The sequence below is a fragment of the Adiantum capillus-veneris genome, chromosome 23 (assembly GCF_014529385.1).
Source record: "Adiantum capillus-veneris isolate H3 chromosome 23, ASM1452938v2, whole genome shotgun sequence".
NCBI lineage: Eukaryota > Viridiplantae > Streptophyta > Polypodiopsida > Polypodiales > Pteridaceae > Adiantum > Adiantum capillus-veneris.
Window position 1 is genome coordinate 28,569,106 of NC_140953.1, and position 16,301 is coordinate 28,585,406.

Below are 16,301 nucleotides of genomic sequence, written 5' to 3' on the forward strand. Positions count from 1 at the left end.
ATCTGAATGTACATTCCAGTTACACTGTTCATTCTCATTTCTAGTTCATGTGTTCAGTGTCATTTTCAGTTCCAATCTTTTTTAATCTGAAGTGCTAAGCTAATTTGAACTAACTCTAACTACCAACCTGAAATAACTGTCATACGTGTTCAAGTCATTCCATTTTGGCGATCACGGTGGTTTTCTAATAACAGATGAACTACCTCCCACCTACTGCAGAGCAGTTGTGGTATCATAATTCATCACTTCGAGAAGGGAAAGGATTTTTCAATGATTGCGATGACAAACCTTGAGATAGTAAAAGCACATGGAGCCAGTAGTTCTAAGGGTAATAAGAACAACATAGGTATTGGCAGGGGCATATACCAAGGAGGTACTGGCTGGGGTAGGGCCAGAGGAGACTTTGCAAAACAAAGCCTAAATTGTTACACGTGTGGGAAGTATGGTCACTCTGCATCCCAGAGCCCTGATGCTACCAAACAAGAGGCACCAGAACCAATGCCAATCAGGGTCATCACCAGAAGCAGGGGTGTTATCATTGAAGAGATTCCAGAGGAAAGTGAGAAAAAGCCAACTGCTGAAACTAAGAAGTGGGAGTAGTAGAGAGCGGTATGGAAGATGAAGGGCAAGGAGAAGGTAGTGGATGAATGGCAAGAACAATGTGAGCTTACGGCCAAGATCACAAAAAATATGGCAAATAAAATCCCAGAAAAATGAGAGTATTTTGAGGCTCACAAGATTCAGAAACTACCGCCCCATCCTTCAAAGGCTCAGGAGCAGCAAAGTGAGAAGGCAGCATCTGGACCAAACGATTCTAGATCGTTGCAATACAAACTGGTAAATGAAGTATGACAAGTTAGATCAGACTTGACTAGAGCTGGAGCCATGGAAATGATGAAGGACCAATCAAAGGATCCATCACAGGTTCAGCCAGTGACCAGACCAGGAAAGGCAACTAAGTGGAACTGTGAAGATAGCCAAGAGGAAAAGTCTTCCAGTTCAGACTGTAGCTTTGGGAATGAACAAGATGAAATATATTTGAAGGTTTGTGAATGCATCTAGAGGTTGGCGATAGAGTTGGATGACATCAGACGCACTTTACCAAAGGCTACAAAATTTATCAGACAAAAAAGAAAAGCAGGGGCTGAAGCAAGAGCAGTAGACCTAGCAGCCATTAGAGATGATGAGGTTCCAATAATTCACGTTGACTACATGTTGAGGAAGTAGTGGAAACCATTATCAGGTGTGATACTGGATGGGGGAGCTGGTGTCAATATTCTCAAAGAACATTTAGGGTAGAAACTCAAAATCAATGATTTGAAACTAGCACCATTCAAGGTCAAAATGACTGACCATAGAGTGGTCGAGGCTACTTGATTGATTGAAGATATGTAGATCAGAGTAGGGAAAGAAAAGTTCAAAGCCAGCTTCTTAGTCTTAGATGTACAAGGAGCATACGGAATGCTTTTGGGCAGACCATGGCTCAGAATTGGTGGAGCCATACATGACTATGCCAATGAGACATTGACAAATCAGGGAATCAGTATGAGATTCAGATAAGACTGATAACACAAGAAGTTGGGAGAAAGCCTAAGACCAGAGCAGCTATGCAAGAAATATGGAACAAATAATGTTTAGAGAATGCTTGCTTCAATGAACATCTTTCCATTAACAGAAATAGATTTGAGTGTTGTGCTAATGGACAAAAAACAAGCTGAAAGACATAAGAAACAATATTCAAAGCACTTCAATGAGCTGAATGTTGGGGAAAGATCAATTCAGTTAGATGGACGACCACCAGAGTAGCAAGAGAGAGACAAGCTTGACATGAAACTTGCCATACAAGTTTGGATCACGAGAACCCAACAATCGATGAGACAAAAATTAAAATGTATTAGTGGAGTTGAGCAATCCATTTAATGATTATGTTGCTAATATAAGAACTAAAATAGAAGCTGAGTCATTGGCTAAACTTAAGAAAGGACGCGCAACTTTTTTGCTTCTAGATGATCAAGAAGTCAAAGAGTGGAATCTCGGCTTAGAGGAGAACCCTCGAATGAACAAATTAGTAAGCATTTGAAGCCAAAGATCAAGGAGAAAGCAAAGGCAATGTTCCAAAAATACAAAGATGTATTTGCCTAGGAACATACTAATATGAAAGCAGTGGATCCAGAGGTGTGCCATCATTGAATACCACTAAAACTAGATGCCATGCCAGTAAGGCTACAGAGATACAGGATGAACCCCAACTATGCCAAGAAAGTCAAGGAGGAGACATGCCATCTTCTCAAGGCAGGGTTCATAATATAAGTGGCAAGAAGCAATTGGCTATTTCCAATAGTGGTAGTTCCCAAGAAGAATGGAAAGCTAAGGGTATGTGTAGACTACAGGAAATTAAATGGTCAGATCATCAAGGACCCTTTTCCACTACCCTTTAGAGACATCTTAGTGGACGAGATTTCAGGCCACAAAATGTACAGTAGATTGCACCTAAAGATCAAGCCCAAACCACATTCTTCATTAAATGGGGAGCATTTATGTATCTGGTAATGCCATTTGGACTCTCTAATGCTCCAAGAACCTTCCAAAGATGCATGATGGAGATATTTTGTGAGTTTCTACATAAATTTCTGGCGATGTTTTTAGATGATTTTACCATATTCTCCACGCAAGAAATGCATTTATTTTTCTTGGAGATGGTCTTTGAAAGGTGCATGGAGAAAATATTTATGTATGAGAACATCATCTACAGATATGGTTAGAAGAGGCAACAAGGCTCATCAAGCAACAAATAGAGCAAATATAGCAAGATTTCTCAGTTCCCCATACCAATATTGGAAATATGTTTTCCATTAGAGTGAACGTGCATTGCTGAAGCTCTGGGATCTAGAGGTGGTGTTAGAGGCCACTAGGATGGAATTTGATGCATATCTTATTCAGGAAGTAGTGGATACCTTTCACCCTAATAGTGGATCTACAAAAATCAATGGCCAAGAAGTCCATGCTACAACAACAACTCTGGGACATGTCCTCAGAATACCTTACAATGTCAAGGCCAAGCCATGTTCAGTTGAGGAAGTTAGCAAACACCTAAAGGAGGACGCTCAGGCAACAAAGATATGAAAGAGGGGAGCTCAGGGAGTCCTAGTAGTAGCTTTGAAGTTTGGGCTAGTTTATAAGTTCATAATTGAAGCCATTGGTCTAAAGAACAACCCTACGTATGTTGGTGAGAAACTATTTTGGCATGTTACTGCTCAGATTAAAAAATTCAAAAGCAAAAAAAATCATGGCTCCCTTTTTGTACAATAGCTTAATTCAAGAGGAATTCCAAACTCCGAGTGAACCACTCCGAGCTAACACAAAACCGAGCAATTTTTGGCAAAGCACCTTAAATATAACCACGTTGTATAATTGATGCAATTTAGGATTAAGTCAAAAAGCATCATCTCCATCATCTATTTCTATGCCTCCAACTTCATCTATGCATCTTCTCCATCATCTATTTTTATAGCATCCAAACTTCACGTGTGCTTCCAAAACGTCAATGGATGCAAATATGTATGGTCTGCAAGGGCCATAAAATGTTCTTTCAAAAAGAAAACTTGATCTCAAACATTCTACATTCCAACATCAGAGGACCAAGGATAGTGATATGCCTACACTCCCTTGCCCAGATGTTTATCTTATACTCCCTTGCCCAGTGCCTAGAAGTCCTACGGTCTATTGCAAAAGCGGCAATGATGATGATGAGGCCACATGAGTGGTAGCCTCCTTGACAGCGGCCTTAGCACCGATAGTGACCTTCACCTTGGTTGGGACGACGACACATTGGAGGAGAGATATTAATGGCAGCAGGGATGAGACGAGGAGGGTGAGGGCCACAATGTCACCAAATGCAAGCTTGTAGGCACTCACAAATGACATCCAGCCATATCGAGTGATGCGATCACCAGTCCGACTCACCACGCTCCTACTTGCGCCATCTCACCATCTACTCGAGTTGCCCCTCCTCCGATGATCCCAATATTACATGGATAGGAGAGGAGTGTCTTTGAGGGCCACAACATCACCACATCATGCAAGCTCATAAGCAGTTACAGATGACATCTGGCCAGAACAATGATGCGGTCACCACACCCTTATAGCTTGCGTCCACTCCACCGTCTCACCATCCACACTTGGCCGCCTCCCATTACACACATACCTGCATGCTCAGATCACTCCTTCTACAAGACTTGCCAGCTATCATTCTTATGAGCTTCCCCCTAATGGCACATCTATCATTCTTGTTCGCAAAGCCACCTTCCTCACTCATGAATTACTCCCATGCACCCCTTTCACAGCGCACGTCAATTGATCAGGCCCCCTACAAGCTCGAATTATCCTCGAGTTGCATGTAATTGGTTGCCCATGCTAGCTGGGTGAGCTTTCTCCTCTTTGCACCATCTAAACCTCCCTTATCCTCCAGCGAATGTCTGTAGTTCCCATTTCTTTATAATATGTTGGCTCCTCAGGCTTCCCTTCACAATCTCCTCCTCAGTGCTACTTCCCGAGCCTGCCGGTTGCCTTCCCCCATAGCTAGCTCTCAGTGCTCCAACCCTCAGATCTCTTCACATACCAGCGTGTCTTTGCTCTGGCTGGCTCATGATGCCAAAGCCTTATAGTTACGAGTTTTCATGCTTATGAGCTACCTCACCCTCACCTCTTGCTGTAGAATTTAGAGAGAGAGAGAGAGAGAGAGAGAGAGATCAGCCAGACATTGCTTCCGATGACATGGTTAATGAATTGCTTGCAATTAGTAGAGTCCAAAATGTTGAGGAGCACAACGAGCATGCATGGGCACAAAGCAGGGCTCCTATTTGTGTGTTGTGAGGTTGACATGGCCTTCGTACACAAAGACGCGTTAGTAATATTTGAAACAACATTTTATTACATTCGTTTGTTGAATTTATATTGTGAATGTAATTTACAAAAGAAACCTACCTGTATGTGCCCACGATTTTTGAAAAAGATAACCGTGGTGAATCTTGGCAAATGCAGGCAGAAAGAAAACCAGGTTGGAGCTTGGAGGTCCCGTCTGCAGTACTCGGAGAGAGAGAGAGAGAGAGAGAGAGAGAGAGAGAGAGAGAGAGAGAGAGAGAGAGAGAGAGAGAGAGAGAGAGAGAGAGAGAGAGAGAGAGAGAGAGAGAGAGAGAGAGCAGGAAGTGGGGCGCTGCAGGGAGATGTGAGCGCGTTAGCTGGGGCGCAGAAGTGATAAAGAGTTTTTTTTTAATTTGTCCAACCTGGAGGTCCCGACTGCAGTACTCGCGGAGAGAGAGAGAGAGAGAGAGAGAGAGAGAGAGAGAGAGAGAGAGAGAGAGAGAGAGAGAGAGAGAGAGAGAGAGAGAGAGAGAGAGAGAGAGAGAGAGAGAGAGAGAGAGAGAGAGAGAGAGAGAGAGAGAGAGAGAGTTTTAACTATTAACAGTATACATAACACATGAGATATTCTACAAAGACCTTGGCCTACAGATAAAGTACAAAGTCATGTATTTCTTTCGACAGTTTATCCAAAGCAAATACATCATAGTAACGGGCCATTAAAGGGTAGGATGGTCCTGTTATAGTCCAATAGTTACAAGTGCAACACTTCATCTTCTTAATCAATTGCCAAGGAGAGGACACCCTTATCTGCATCCACAGTAAGAAAAAAAACTATTCGTTAGCTTCCAAACAGCATTGCAGGTAACTGGGGTGACCTAGTTGTCATCCATGTCACCAAGGTATCAAAAAAATAAAAATCATGGTGCTGAGGTTTAAAGTGATTAGTAATATTTTGTTTCCCTAAACTAGAATGGAATTTTGAAACAACTTTCCAGTTTCAGTTCAAGTAAAAATCCTTCCTTCCGTACTTTAAAATTTAGTTTTTATCGATCAAAACAGTGTTCATGCTATATCATTTTTTTTTCATGTTACTGTGAAGTCAGGTCTTAGTGTTTTTCATCCAGATTAATCAATCATTAGCATGGCTGTCCGCCTCTACCAGTATTTCCACCATTTAAAAAAAGCCTATTTTAATGAGTTAAAGCAATCTTTGAGTCACAGCTTTTCTTTAAAAACCAAAAACCCAAACAGTAATGATCCGAGATTTTAGTCAGCAGACAAAAGAATTTTTTACCACCAGCCTTTTTATCGTCCGGTTATGCTACCATTTAATCATATAGAGAATAAATAGAAATATATTTTGCAACCCCACTCATTCAGGTCGAATGAGGGGCCCATATCCCTCATGTGTTTCCAAAATAAATCCCTAAACCAACCATTAGACCAACCCATGTTATGACTACAGCCTGCTATCGGTTCATTTCTCCGCAACATAATGCTCAACTGTTAGTATTTTATTGCTTTACATAGCCTGCAAAATAGAAGTCAGTCGAGGGAAAAACCAGTCCGTTCCCAGAACAATGTCATCCAGCCGTTCGAAACTCTGTATCGACTAAATAGTATAGATTTGTAAGAGCCAGTCCCAAGGTCATGCAACCCTATCCCTATAAATGAAAAAGAGCATATGTATACAGTCACTCAATCAAGCTAGTGTGAGAAAATGCATCAGCAAGAACAACCTCCTAAATCCAGATAGAAAGAATATGAGCATATGCATACATTCACATCTAATCCAGTCATTCAATTGGTATTTCTCTCAGGCCAAAAAAACAAAACAAAAGCTCCTAGCTAGTACAAATACTTGTATGTAAAATAGGGATTTTAGAGAAACAAATAATTGCCATAGCTACAAGCCAGTAAAAATCAGAGAAAAAAAGTATGGCTCCGGCACCAACTAAGACCAGCAAAGGCCATTAAACAATTTTCCACATAGAGTGGGGAGCCTTTAAGCCGTTCAAACCAACTCAATCACCAGAATATGCTTCAGCCCTAAACAACTCATTAGGTCAGTCCATCCTATCCGTCAATCGCTGCAAGACAAACTTAATACTTAAGTTCAAGCATCATAATTGTATATACGAGGCAGCAATTTAATAAACCAACAATCCAGTCGAAAAAACCAATCATCCTATTCAACATACCACTACCAGATAGTTCCTAGAGTCAAGGTAGACCAATCCCAAGAGTCGGCAGTAGTGAATATAACCAGCAAACCAGTCGGCAAAAATAACCCCAAGACCAGCAGAGGATAGCTTACCCTACCATATATCAAACATCGGCAAGGATTCTCACAAAACAACTCATTAGGCCAGTCCAACCTACCCGTCAAAAACGCTGCAAGATAGACTTAATATTTAAGAGTAAGCATCATAGTTGTATCATATTAGGCAGTGGTTTAATTCACCAGGAATTAGTCGGAAAAAAAACTAGTCATCCTATCCAACATACCACTACCAGATAGTGCCAAGAGTCAAGGTAAGCCAATCCTAAGAGTCGGCAGTCGTGAGTAACACCAACAAACCAATCGGACAAAACCAGCATAGGATAGCTTACCTTACCATATATTTACCAACGACAAGGATCCTTACATAGTCAACGATCAATCTCAGTCCATCCACTGATTAGACACATCACTACCAGATAATGCCAAGAGTCAAGGTAGATCCAGCCCAACCCCTCAAAATGAGAGAGAAGAGTAGTCCAACAACCCGAGACAACACCTTGTCTCAAAACCTTACTCCTTAACGGATATACTGAGCCATGCAACAGTCCGAAATAGAAGCTTAAGCTTTTATAAGATATCCATAGAAAGAAAGACAACTTAGTCTACAAAATAGCTAGGACATTATAAGAAAGCATACATTACCCCATACCAAACACCAGACAACATACAATCCATCCTTTTATTCACCACATTTAGTAGAACACCCGAACAGTGTCAACCACTACTCGGATACAAGGCCAGTACAACCTTTTGAACACATTGGATTACCCAGCACGATCCATTGAGCTATTGTGAGAAACCCAATCATACCATATCCAAAAAACCATAGAGTGAGCCTTGCTATAGCCCGAACCACGAGCTTCCATGTTCCCCATTAGAGATAGAAAGCATATTTTAATTATTTTGCAAAGTTTAAACTGAAAATGGTGTAAGCAACATCAGTGAATTTCCCAGCACAAAAACCTTCATTTCAAATCGTTATATCAAAGCATACCATGCCCAAAGTGCCATTCAATATCAAAATCACACAGGGTACCTCTGTAGATTCGGCCAGCGACTTCTTGTTAGGAGCCATCACCAAAGGACTTGCAGAGATGAAGCCACTCACAATCTCAACAGTATTGAAAAAGACAGAAAGGAAACCCAATGCAGAGTGGAAGCTAAGTGACCTTAGGCTCACCTTATATAGTATTGCCAAAGAAAGTCCGCAGTCGCATTCAACTGGCCTTGGAGCCCTCTTCGGGGCAGATGGAGAGGCTTGCTGGCAGCGCATTCGATTCCTCCCCGATTCGATGTCGGGCGGTGCTCAGTGCATGCAACCCAAAAACAATAAGCGGCGCTACCTTATGCCATTGAAGTCGATATGATGTGCTGTCACGCCTCATTATGCAATGAGATATTTGGTTAGAAAAATGAAGACCCTCAAAAAAGTCCAAGGTGCCCAAGAAGTCTTCTTTTCACACAATAATATCAAGGGGTGAAAGAAACCCCAGGTAGTTACCATGGATGAAGAGTCGCCAATCCTTTAGCAGGATACAGAGAGAGAGAGAGAGAGAGAGAGAGAGAGAGAGAGAGAGAGAGAGAGAGAGAGAGAGAGAGAGAGAGAGAGAGAGGAAAGGGTCAAAGTAAATCAGAGAGTTACAATGTAGTAGATATGATATCCAGTCCGATCTAGTCTAGTGTTTAGACCAAGCCAGAGATAGGATGTGGTAGATCAAATCCCGTTGATACCAAGTGTATATATATATATATATATATATATAGAGAGAGAGAGAGAGAGAGAGAGAGAGAGACCCACCCTTACCGAGGGGGAGATCTTCCACTTGGTGAGGGGGGTCATCACCAAGTGGTGAGACCTCCCCTACAACCAATGTATCAGTGTATGAGTGTTAGAAGTTCAATAATAGTCTCCTTGTTAGCCAAGCATAAGGGCAAAGAGTTTTTAGTGAGAAAATTCCTAACCGTGCCTTATAGTAGTTCTTTCATGGCAAAACCATTCGCCTTATATTTCCTCGTAAGGTTAAAAATTGCCTGAAAGGCTAAGAATGAGTCCGAGGATGAGTACATAATCAAATACACCATGCCGAGACAGGTTTTTACAGCTATCTTATGTGGACGATTACTCTTCCTTTTGACGTATTCGATCAAGCTCAGGTGCAAATTATCTCTTTTCCACGAGAATTTTGTGACAAACCTCCCAGTTAACGGAGAAAGAAGTGATAACTCTATATTTAGAAATATTGTTTTAGTAATGATATTCAGCTCGGTATCGTTCACGTAATCCAACGAGGTAGGTTCAATTTGAAGTATGTCGGGATATATTAGTGGTAAGTACTTTGCAAAATTGGGATTGTTTAGACTCAATAAGTCATCCATATACCTGTAGGTATGCCGAAAGAGTGTTAAGTCAATAGTGGTGTCCGTTGTCTCTAGTTGTTTCATTATCCATCTATACTCAAAAAAAGCAAGGTAGAGATTGCACATAACAGGTGAACATGAGAATCCCATAGGGATACCATGAATCTGCCGAAAGCATTGATTCCCTAACAAAACAAAGCAATTCTGAATTAGCCATTCAATAACCATAGTTAGACTACACCGATTAGAGTGAGTGGGTGGTCCCTTACGTGCGTTTTTTACCCATCTGGGACTCCGGGTAAGTGAAATAGCATGATAAGCTATCAAACTTATTTTTTCAAACACCCATTTAATCATCTGTTGTAGGACAAAAAACAGCCCCACAGGTTCAAATAGTGATATGTTTTCATAGCATTGCGTGATATCTGCTGAAAACATGAAAAAGATGCATTGTGGTAGATTAATGAACACCTCAGTCGCGTTTTTTACTAGCCAAAAGTTATTCACTTGAAGCCCTGTGAAGGTCCTAGCTGCTATAAATTTTTCGTTGTAGATGTTGGTAAAGTCAGTGAGAATGAGATTGAGACACGCAGTAATTACGTCTGTGGCGTGTAACATAATGCAATTAGAGGCATCTGAAATCCACCTAAACTTGTGTTTGTGACTCTTATACGTGGGAAATAGTAAAGGCAGTTTCGAACTATGAGTGTCTAGTTTTAAGTTATTTAGTGAAATAGCGAGGTATCATGTGGTTTCTTCTGGACACATTTCAGATATTAGGAATTCTGGTCCTTTAAGCCTAGCCTTAGCTACTACTTTGGCTAGGTGCTTGCAGATAAGAGTAGGTATATGCGAGGCTTTGTCAAGTCCTACCACAAACCAATCCTGCTTTAGTTTATTTATCATATACAGCAGTGAAGGAGAGAGCCAAGTTGTTTCCTGGCTTAACCATGTAGGTGGGATTGCTCCAATACATGTTTGAAGATGATGCTATTCGCCCTAAGGCGAGAGGTTGGTGGCGAAGCAGGCGGGAGGGAAGATTTTGGGACAGGTGGCATATCCAAAAATCTCTCCCCTTTGTATTCGAAACCGTCGTTCTTGTCGGTTTGAGAGACAGTGGCATGGGTAGCGGCTCCTCAAGCTTTTAAGCCACGAGCAAGAGCTCTCTCTCTCTCTCTCTCTCTCTCTCTCTAGAGGACACCTGCAGTCTTGTTATGAGGATGCGAGAGGTGGCGGAAGGGAAGGCCGGCAGGTAGCACGCAGCGGGGCTGGGCACAGGGTGTGCCGACGTGTGTTTTTTTTTGGTTGGGGGGGGGGAACCTAAGGAGGGGTAGCGGAATTAGGAAACTTTGAGGCTTTTATTTAAGTATGTCAGGTCGATTATGAAAAAAGCCGAATTGAAGAGAATGTTGGGAAGATACGTTTTGTCGTCCATGTGGCAGCACTGGAGGAGGAAGAGGGGTCAGCGGCCTGACGAGTCAGGCGGATCAGGCGGGGCGTCCAAAGTCTTTATCTCGAACCTCTCTCTGGAGGCTGGGTGGTGCATGCGTATGTAGGTCTCTCTTACTTTTTAATGGAAACCGCCCAAAGATGGTCTGCCACCTCTGCCTCTCTCTGTCTCTCTCTCTCGCAGCCTGTTTCAGAGTCGGTGGGCGACTCTCGCAGGCTTTTAACTCTTTCTCTGTCTCTCTCACCCGCAATGAGCCACTTATAGGAGCGATGGCTGCTCTCTCTCTCTCTCTCTCTCTCTCTCTCTCTCTCTCTCTCTCTCTCTCTCTCTCTCTCTCTCTCTCTCTCTCTCTCTCTCTCTCTCTCTCTCTCTCTCTGGCGGGCTGCGCATGCTGGTTTCCTTGAGTTCAGTGAAGAGCCTGAGGGAGGGTAGCTATACTGTCTGTTGACTGTGCCAAGGGGGTGGGCTGGATGTGCAAATGTGAGGAGGTGATGAGCGTAAGAGGTGCGATGGAGAGGTGAGCAGGTAGAGAGAACAACATGCTCGCAGGTATAGAGAGCAACTTAGCTCCGTGCTGCAGTCTTTCTCTGTCTCTCTCCGAAGAGAGTTTTTTTTGCTGCTGTTGCGATGGCGATCTCTCACTTCATGCAGAGGGATGAGCAACGAGCTGCTCGGCATAGGCGAGAGATGAGGGACATGTAGGTGGAGTACGCAGGGGGAAATGCCCAAGGGGCAGTGGTAAGGGGGTGTCTGGAGTGGGCGGTAATGGAGGGAATCTGTGAAAAGTGTTTTTAAATAAAGTTGAGCGGTAATGGCGATCTCTCACTTTGTGCAGAGGGATGAGCAACGAGCTACTCGTCATAGGCGAGAGATGAGGGACATGTGGGTGGAGTACGCAGGGGGCAGTGGTAGGGGGGTGTCTGGAGGGGGCGGTAATGGAGGGAATCTGTGAAAAGTGTTTTTAAATAAAGTTGAGCGGTAATGGCGATCTCTCACTTTGTGCAGAGGGATGAGCAACGAGCTACTCGTCATAGGCGAGAGATGAGGGACATGTGGGTGGAGTACGCAGGGGGCAGTGGTAGGGGGGTGTCTGGAGGGGGCGGTAATGGAGGGAATCTGTGAAAAGTGTTTTTAAATAAAGTTGAGCGAGTATGTCAGTATAAGTATGTCTCCACGATTTGAAAAAAATCATAAATGATATTGAATCTCTGAAGATGCGAGCACTTTCCAGGGCCGTGTTGCGTCGGAGGAAGGGGTGTAGGCAGGAGTAGACAAGTCAGTCGAGATGCAATGATCAGACGTATGGGAGGCTACCAAGGCGGGGTAGCACAGAGGTGGACAGTGGCAAGAAGCTGAACGCAAAAGCCACCACATGGTTTTTTTGTAGATACAAGGCTCCATCAACTCGTTGGTACTTCCGGCTCCCCGGGTTCAAGTCCCAATACTGTAGTGATCTTTTGTTCGAGTTGAAGGATTGATGAGAATCATCAAATGAAACTTAAAAGGATCAATAAAAGATATAATAATGAGGCTACCAGTATAGAGTTATGAGATTCAAATGATGACAGATTTAAGGAATTTTTTAGTACATGGCAACTTTTGTATACTTAATCCCTTTGAGCACTTTCACATGCAACAAGAGTAACATTTTTGCTTACTTGATCAATCGCGAACGGTCTTAGTTGGCTTTTGTAAAGTGCCCTACAAAAATGCATAGAGAGAGGACAGAGTTTTGCAAACTCTATCCGCACTGATGGCTAAAGAAACAGTAATGGAGGAAAATATTATTAATGCACACCAAAAATTATAAATTATACTAAATCTCATTGCCTTAGATGGCCCTCTTTGACCATAAAGAATTGCACATATATATCCATGCTACCTTGAATGGCTGCAAGTCCTCTGCACCCAGAAACCAAAGCTAGTGCTCACAATCTCCTTTCTTTGTCACCTTCCATTGCATGCACCCATTTGTGTTACCGCAGATAGCTACAAACAATACAAAGAGATGGATATATTGTTATTTTTAAATATACATGAGAGACTACACATTGTTGCTCCCGAATTTCAAGATACAGAAACGTAACATGATCTCCTTTCATTGTAAAAAACACACTAAAGAAGGGAAAGAAAATAATTGGAGAGATGAATCTTCATGGGCATGTTCCATTGCGAAATGCTAGTTGTTCATTCCAACTTTTTAATTAAGTATCTATTGATAGGAAAAGACGCGATAGCTTGGTTACAATGAAAACCTTACCCTTGTTTTGTGCAAAGATGATACGGTAGGGTGGGTGACAAAGTATACTCATTCATTAGACTTGATTATCAGTCATTTCTTTATGGTTCTTCACTATATTTCTTTTGGCTATCTTGATTTCCTGGGTGATTTCATTGAGTAAAGCATGTTTTTACTTGTAATGAAAACTCAATCAACATCACGGATATAAAGCGTTTCAATCCATGTTCATTGTTTTTGTGATTATCGTGCAAATATTCTATGATCTTCAAGGGGTATAAGAGAGGTACGAGTCCAATTGAGGAGAGGAAGCAACTTTTCTAGATCAAGTATGACCAATTGATTCATTTATGTGACACCAAATACTTAGTTTGGCTCTGACTATACATGTTTTCTTCAGGGAGTCACGGGCCATCTCTCTCTCTCTCTCTCTCTCTCTCTCTCTCTCTCTCTCTCTCTCTCTCTCTCTCTCTCTCTCTCTCTCTCTCTCTCTCTCTCTCTCTCTCTCTCTCTCTCTCTCTCTCTCTCTCTCTCTCTCTCTCTCTCTCTCTCTCTCTTATACTGTTCGCTCAGTTATTTCCTTGCTTGAACATATTCGCTCGCCATATGGTAGGACTCTAATTCAACAACTTGCTAAGATTAAGACCCAGCACCAGCATGTATTTAAGGCCTGGTATGCATGGCATGTCTTATACTAAGCGACCTGTATTCCAGTACACCCCGATGCTAACAAGGTCTAGGATAAAGGGGCAGGGACTGGAGCCGAGACCAGCCAAATTACTGAGTAGTAGGATTGTGCTAGCCAACAGACTGAACAAGACACCACAAACAAGGGGGCTGAATTGGCTATTGTCATAACTGGCACAAAGATAACTGCAACACAAGAAGAGGTTGAGACATCACGAGCAAGTACTAGTGGCATCACTAAGCCACCAGAAAAGAAATAGAAGACATATTTTTTGCTGCCATAGTTTGAATTGAAACAGACCACGCCAGCCAAGCCAACCGACCAAGCTAAACAAAAAGGGGCATCAATAGACACCCCTATTGATTTGGCTCGAACCATACCAAAAATTGTAGACAAATAGAAGACCACCAAAATGCAACAGGTTCCACCAACTAACATGAGGAGCAAGCACACCTCCAAGTCCTAGCCTTGCCGGGTCCTCCAATCTAGCAAACGCAGATGGACCGACTCCAACATCTTTAGAAGAAACCTCTACATGGGAGGATAGTGGTTCAGCAAGCATACATGGCATTGGTGCTTTATCCCACCCCTTTCATGGCCTATGAAACCTTTCAAGTGGATATTGATACCATCATAGATGGATGTGTTGCCACCACTATGTCTAGGTGGAACACTATGGTGAATTCCATCGGGCAACTCAAAGAAGCCCAATAGAAGACTCCCAACTCGGCAATTAAATGTTGTACAGAGACTGAACTCCAAGAGACCAAGACCAAGTTGGAAAAGGCAAGGCACAAGATGGACTAACTCAGGGCTAAGATGCTTGAGCTCCATTGAACAGAACAATGATGCACAAATTATGGCGACCCAGCTAAAGGAACTAGATACACTAAAAAACAAAAAACAAAGGCTAATCTGAGATCGTTAATGGCTAATTATCACACCCTCAAGCAAGCAGTCATAGAAAAATATATGTATCAATCCTTGATGAATATCGTAGATCCAAGGGAAATTTAACTTTGAATATGGAGGATTTGCAAAAAATCTAGTGAAAAAGATGAAGTCCGAAGAATATAAAAGAGCTCTAGTCAATCAAGTGCTGGTTGAGTACATAAAAAAACCAAGATGCTGAGGAGGATGAAGAATAAAAAGAAGAGGACCAAGACCAAGGGGAGGACATTGGTGCTAATGATGATGGTGATGATCATCAACCCCCTCTTGACTCTGCAGCTGGTGGGAACCAGTCAACCCAAGGTCCTGGTTCCACCAGCCAAACTGATCGACCTGATCACCAGACTCAACAGCAAGATTTTCACCAATCTGGTCAGGATCAACAACACGTGCAATCCCAAACACAATCTAAAGAGAAAAATCTATCTGGTTCCAAAGAGTTGATCAACCAGCAAGCTCTGGTTATATGCACCTCAAACAATCAATCCAATGGCAAAAGCATTTAAGTGGAGCTAGTTCAAACTCTGATTCAGAACAGAATTGCTCGACTAAGTTGGGTGCTGGACAAGAAGTTGAAGGAGAAAGCTCATCACATGCGAGAGTTCTTACACATTGAAATAGTTTACATTGATTTAGAGCGCTTTAAGATGTTTTTCGTGGGAGCTAGATGAATGGTCAATGACTAGAAATTTCTCAATTACCACAATCAGCGGCTCTCCCAACTAATACCACAACTAATTCATGTTCAACTGTTGGATAGAATACTTGAATGGTTTATTACAAAGGAGCACATCATGGTTAGTCCTCACATAAAGAACCCCTCCACTGTGAACTTGAAGAGTCTTGGCTTAGAACTGGAAATGTTGTTGGCCAACCTACAAATGCATGAAAGACATTAGGATACAAATCAAAGACATGTTGGTTAAGATGCAAAGTGCCATGAAAATTCTAGATAACAAGATCCATTTACTTCTAAAATGTCAGGCTACCAATACAGCAGGGGGGCACGAACCAAAACAACCCTTGGTGAGCAAGAATGGAATCTCAAAAACCTCTATCACCTAGTGCGCATAACTAGGAAGATGATGTAGTAGGAGAATCAAGTGGTCATGAGCTTCATTGAATTCATCCCAAACTCCCCAACATTGATATATGCATTACTTGCTAAGGAGGCTAAGCTACCAAGTTTCTTTCTAGCTCTATATCCAACATATCTAGAACCAAATGACCAACAGAGCTATATCAAGATTGTCGATGAGCTTAGAGAGTGGTATGAAGGAGCCACAATTGAATGGATAGCTTGGAACCAGGTTCTAGACGAAGCTCTGAAGAAAGACCAAGTTGATGATCTGATATGAGCTTTACACAATTTCAAGCTGAAGATGGGATAGTGGCAGGTTCAAATTTGTCGACTAATCAAGATCACCATCCAATTTCTCCAGCTCACATTTGAAGCTTCAAAGATTCCAAA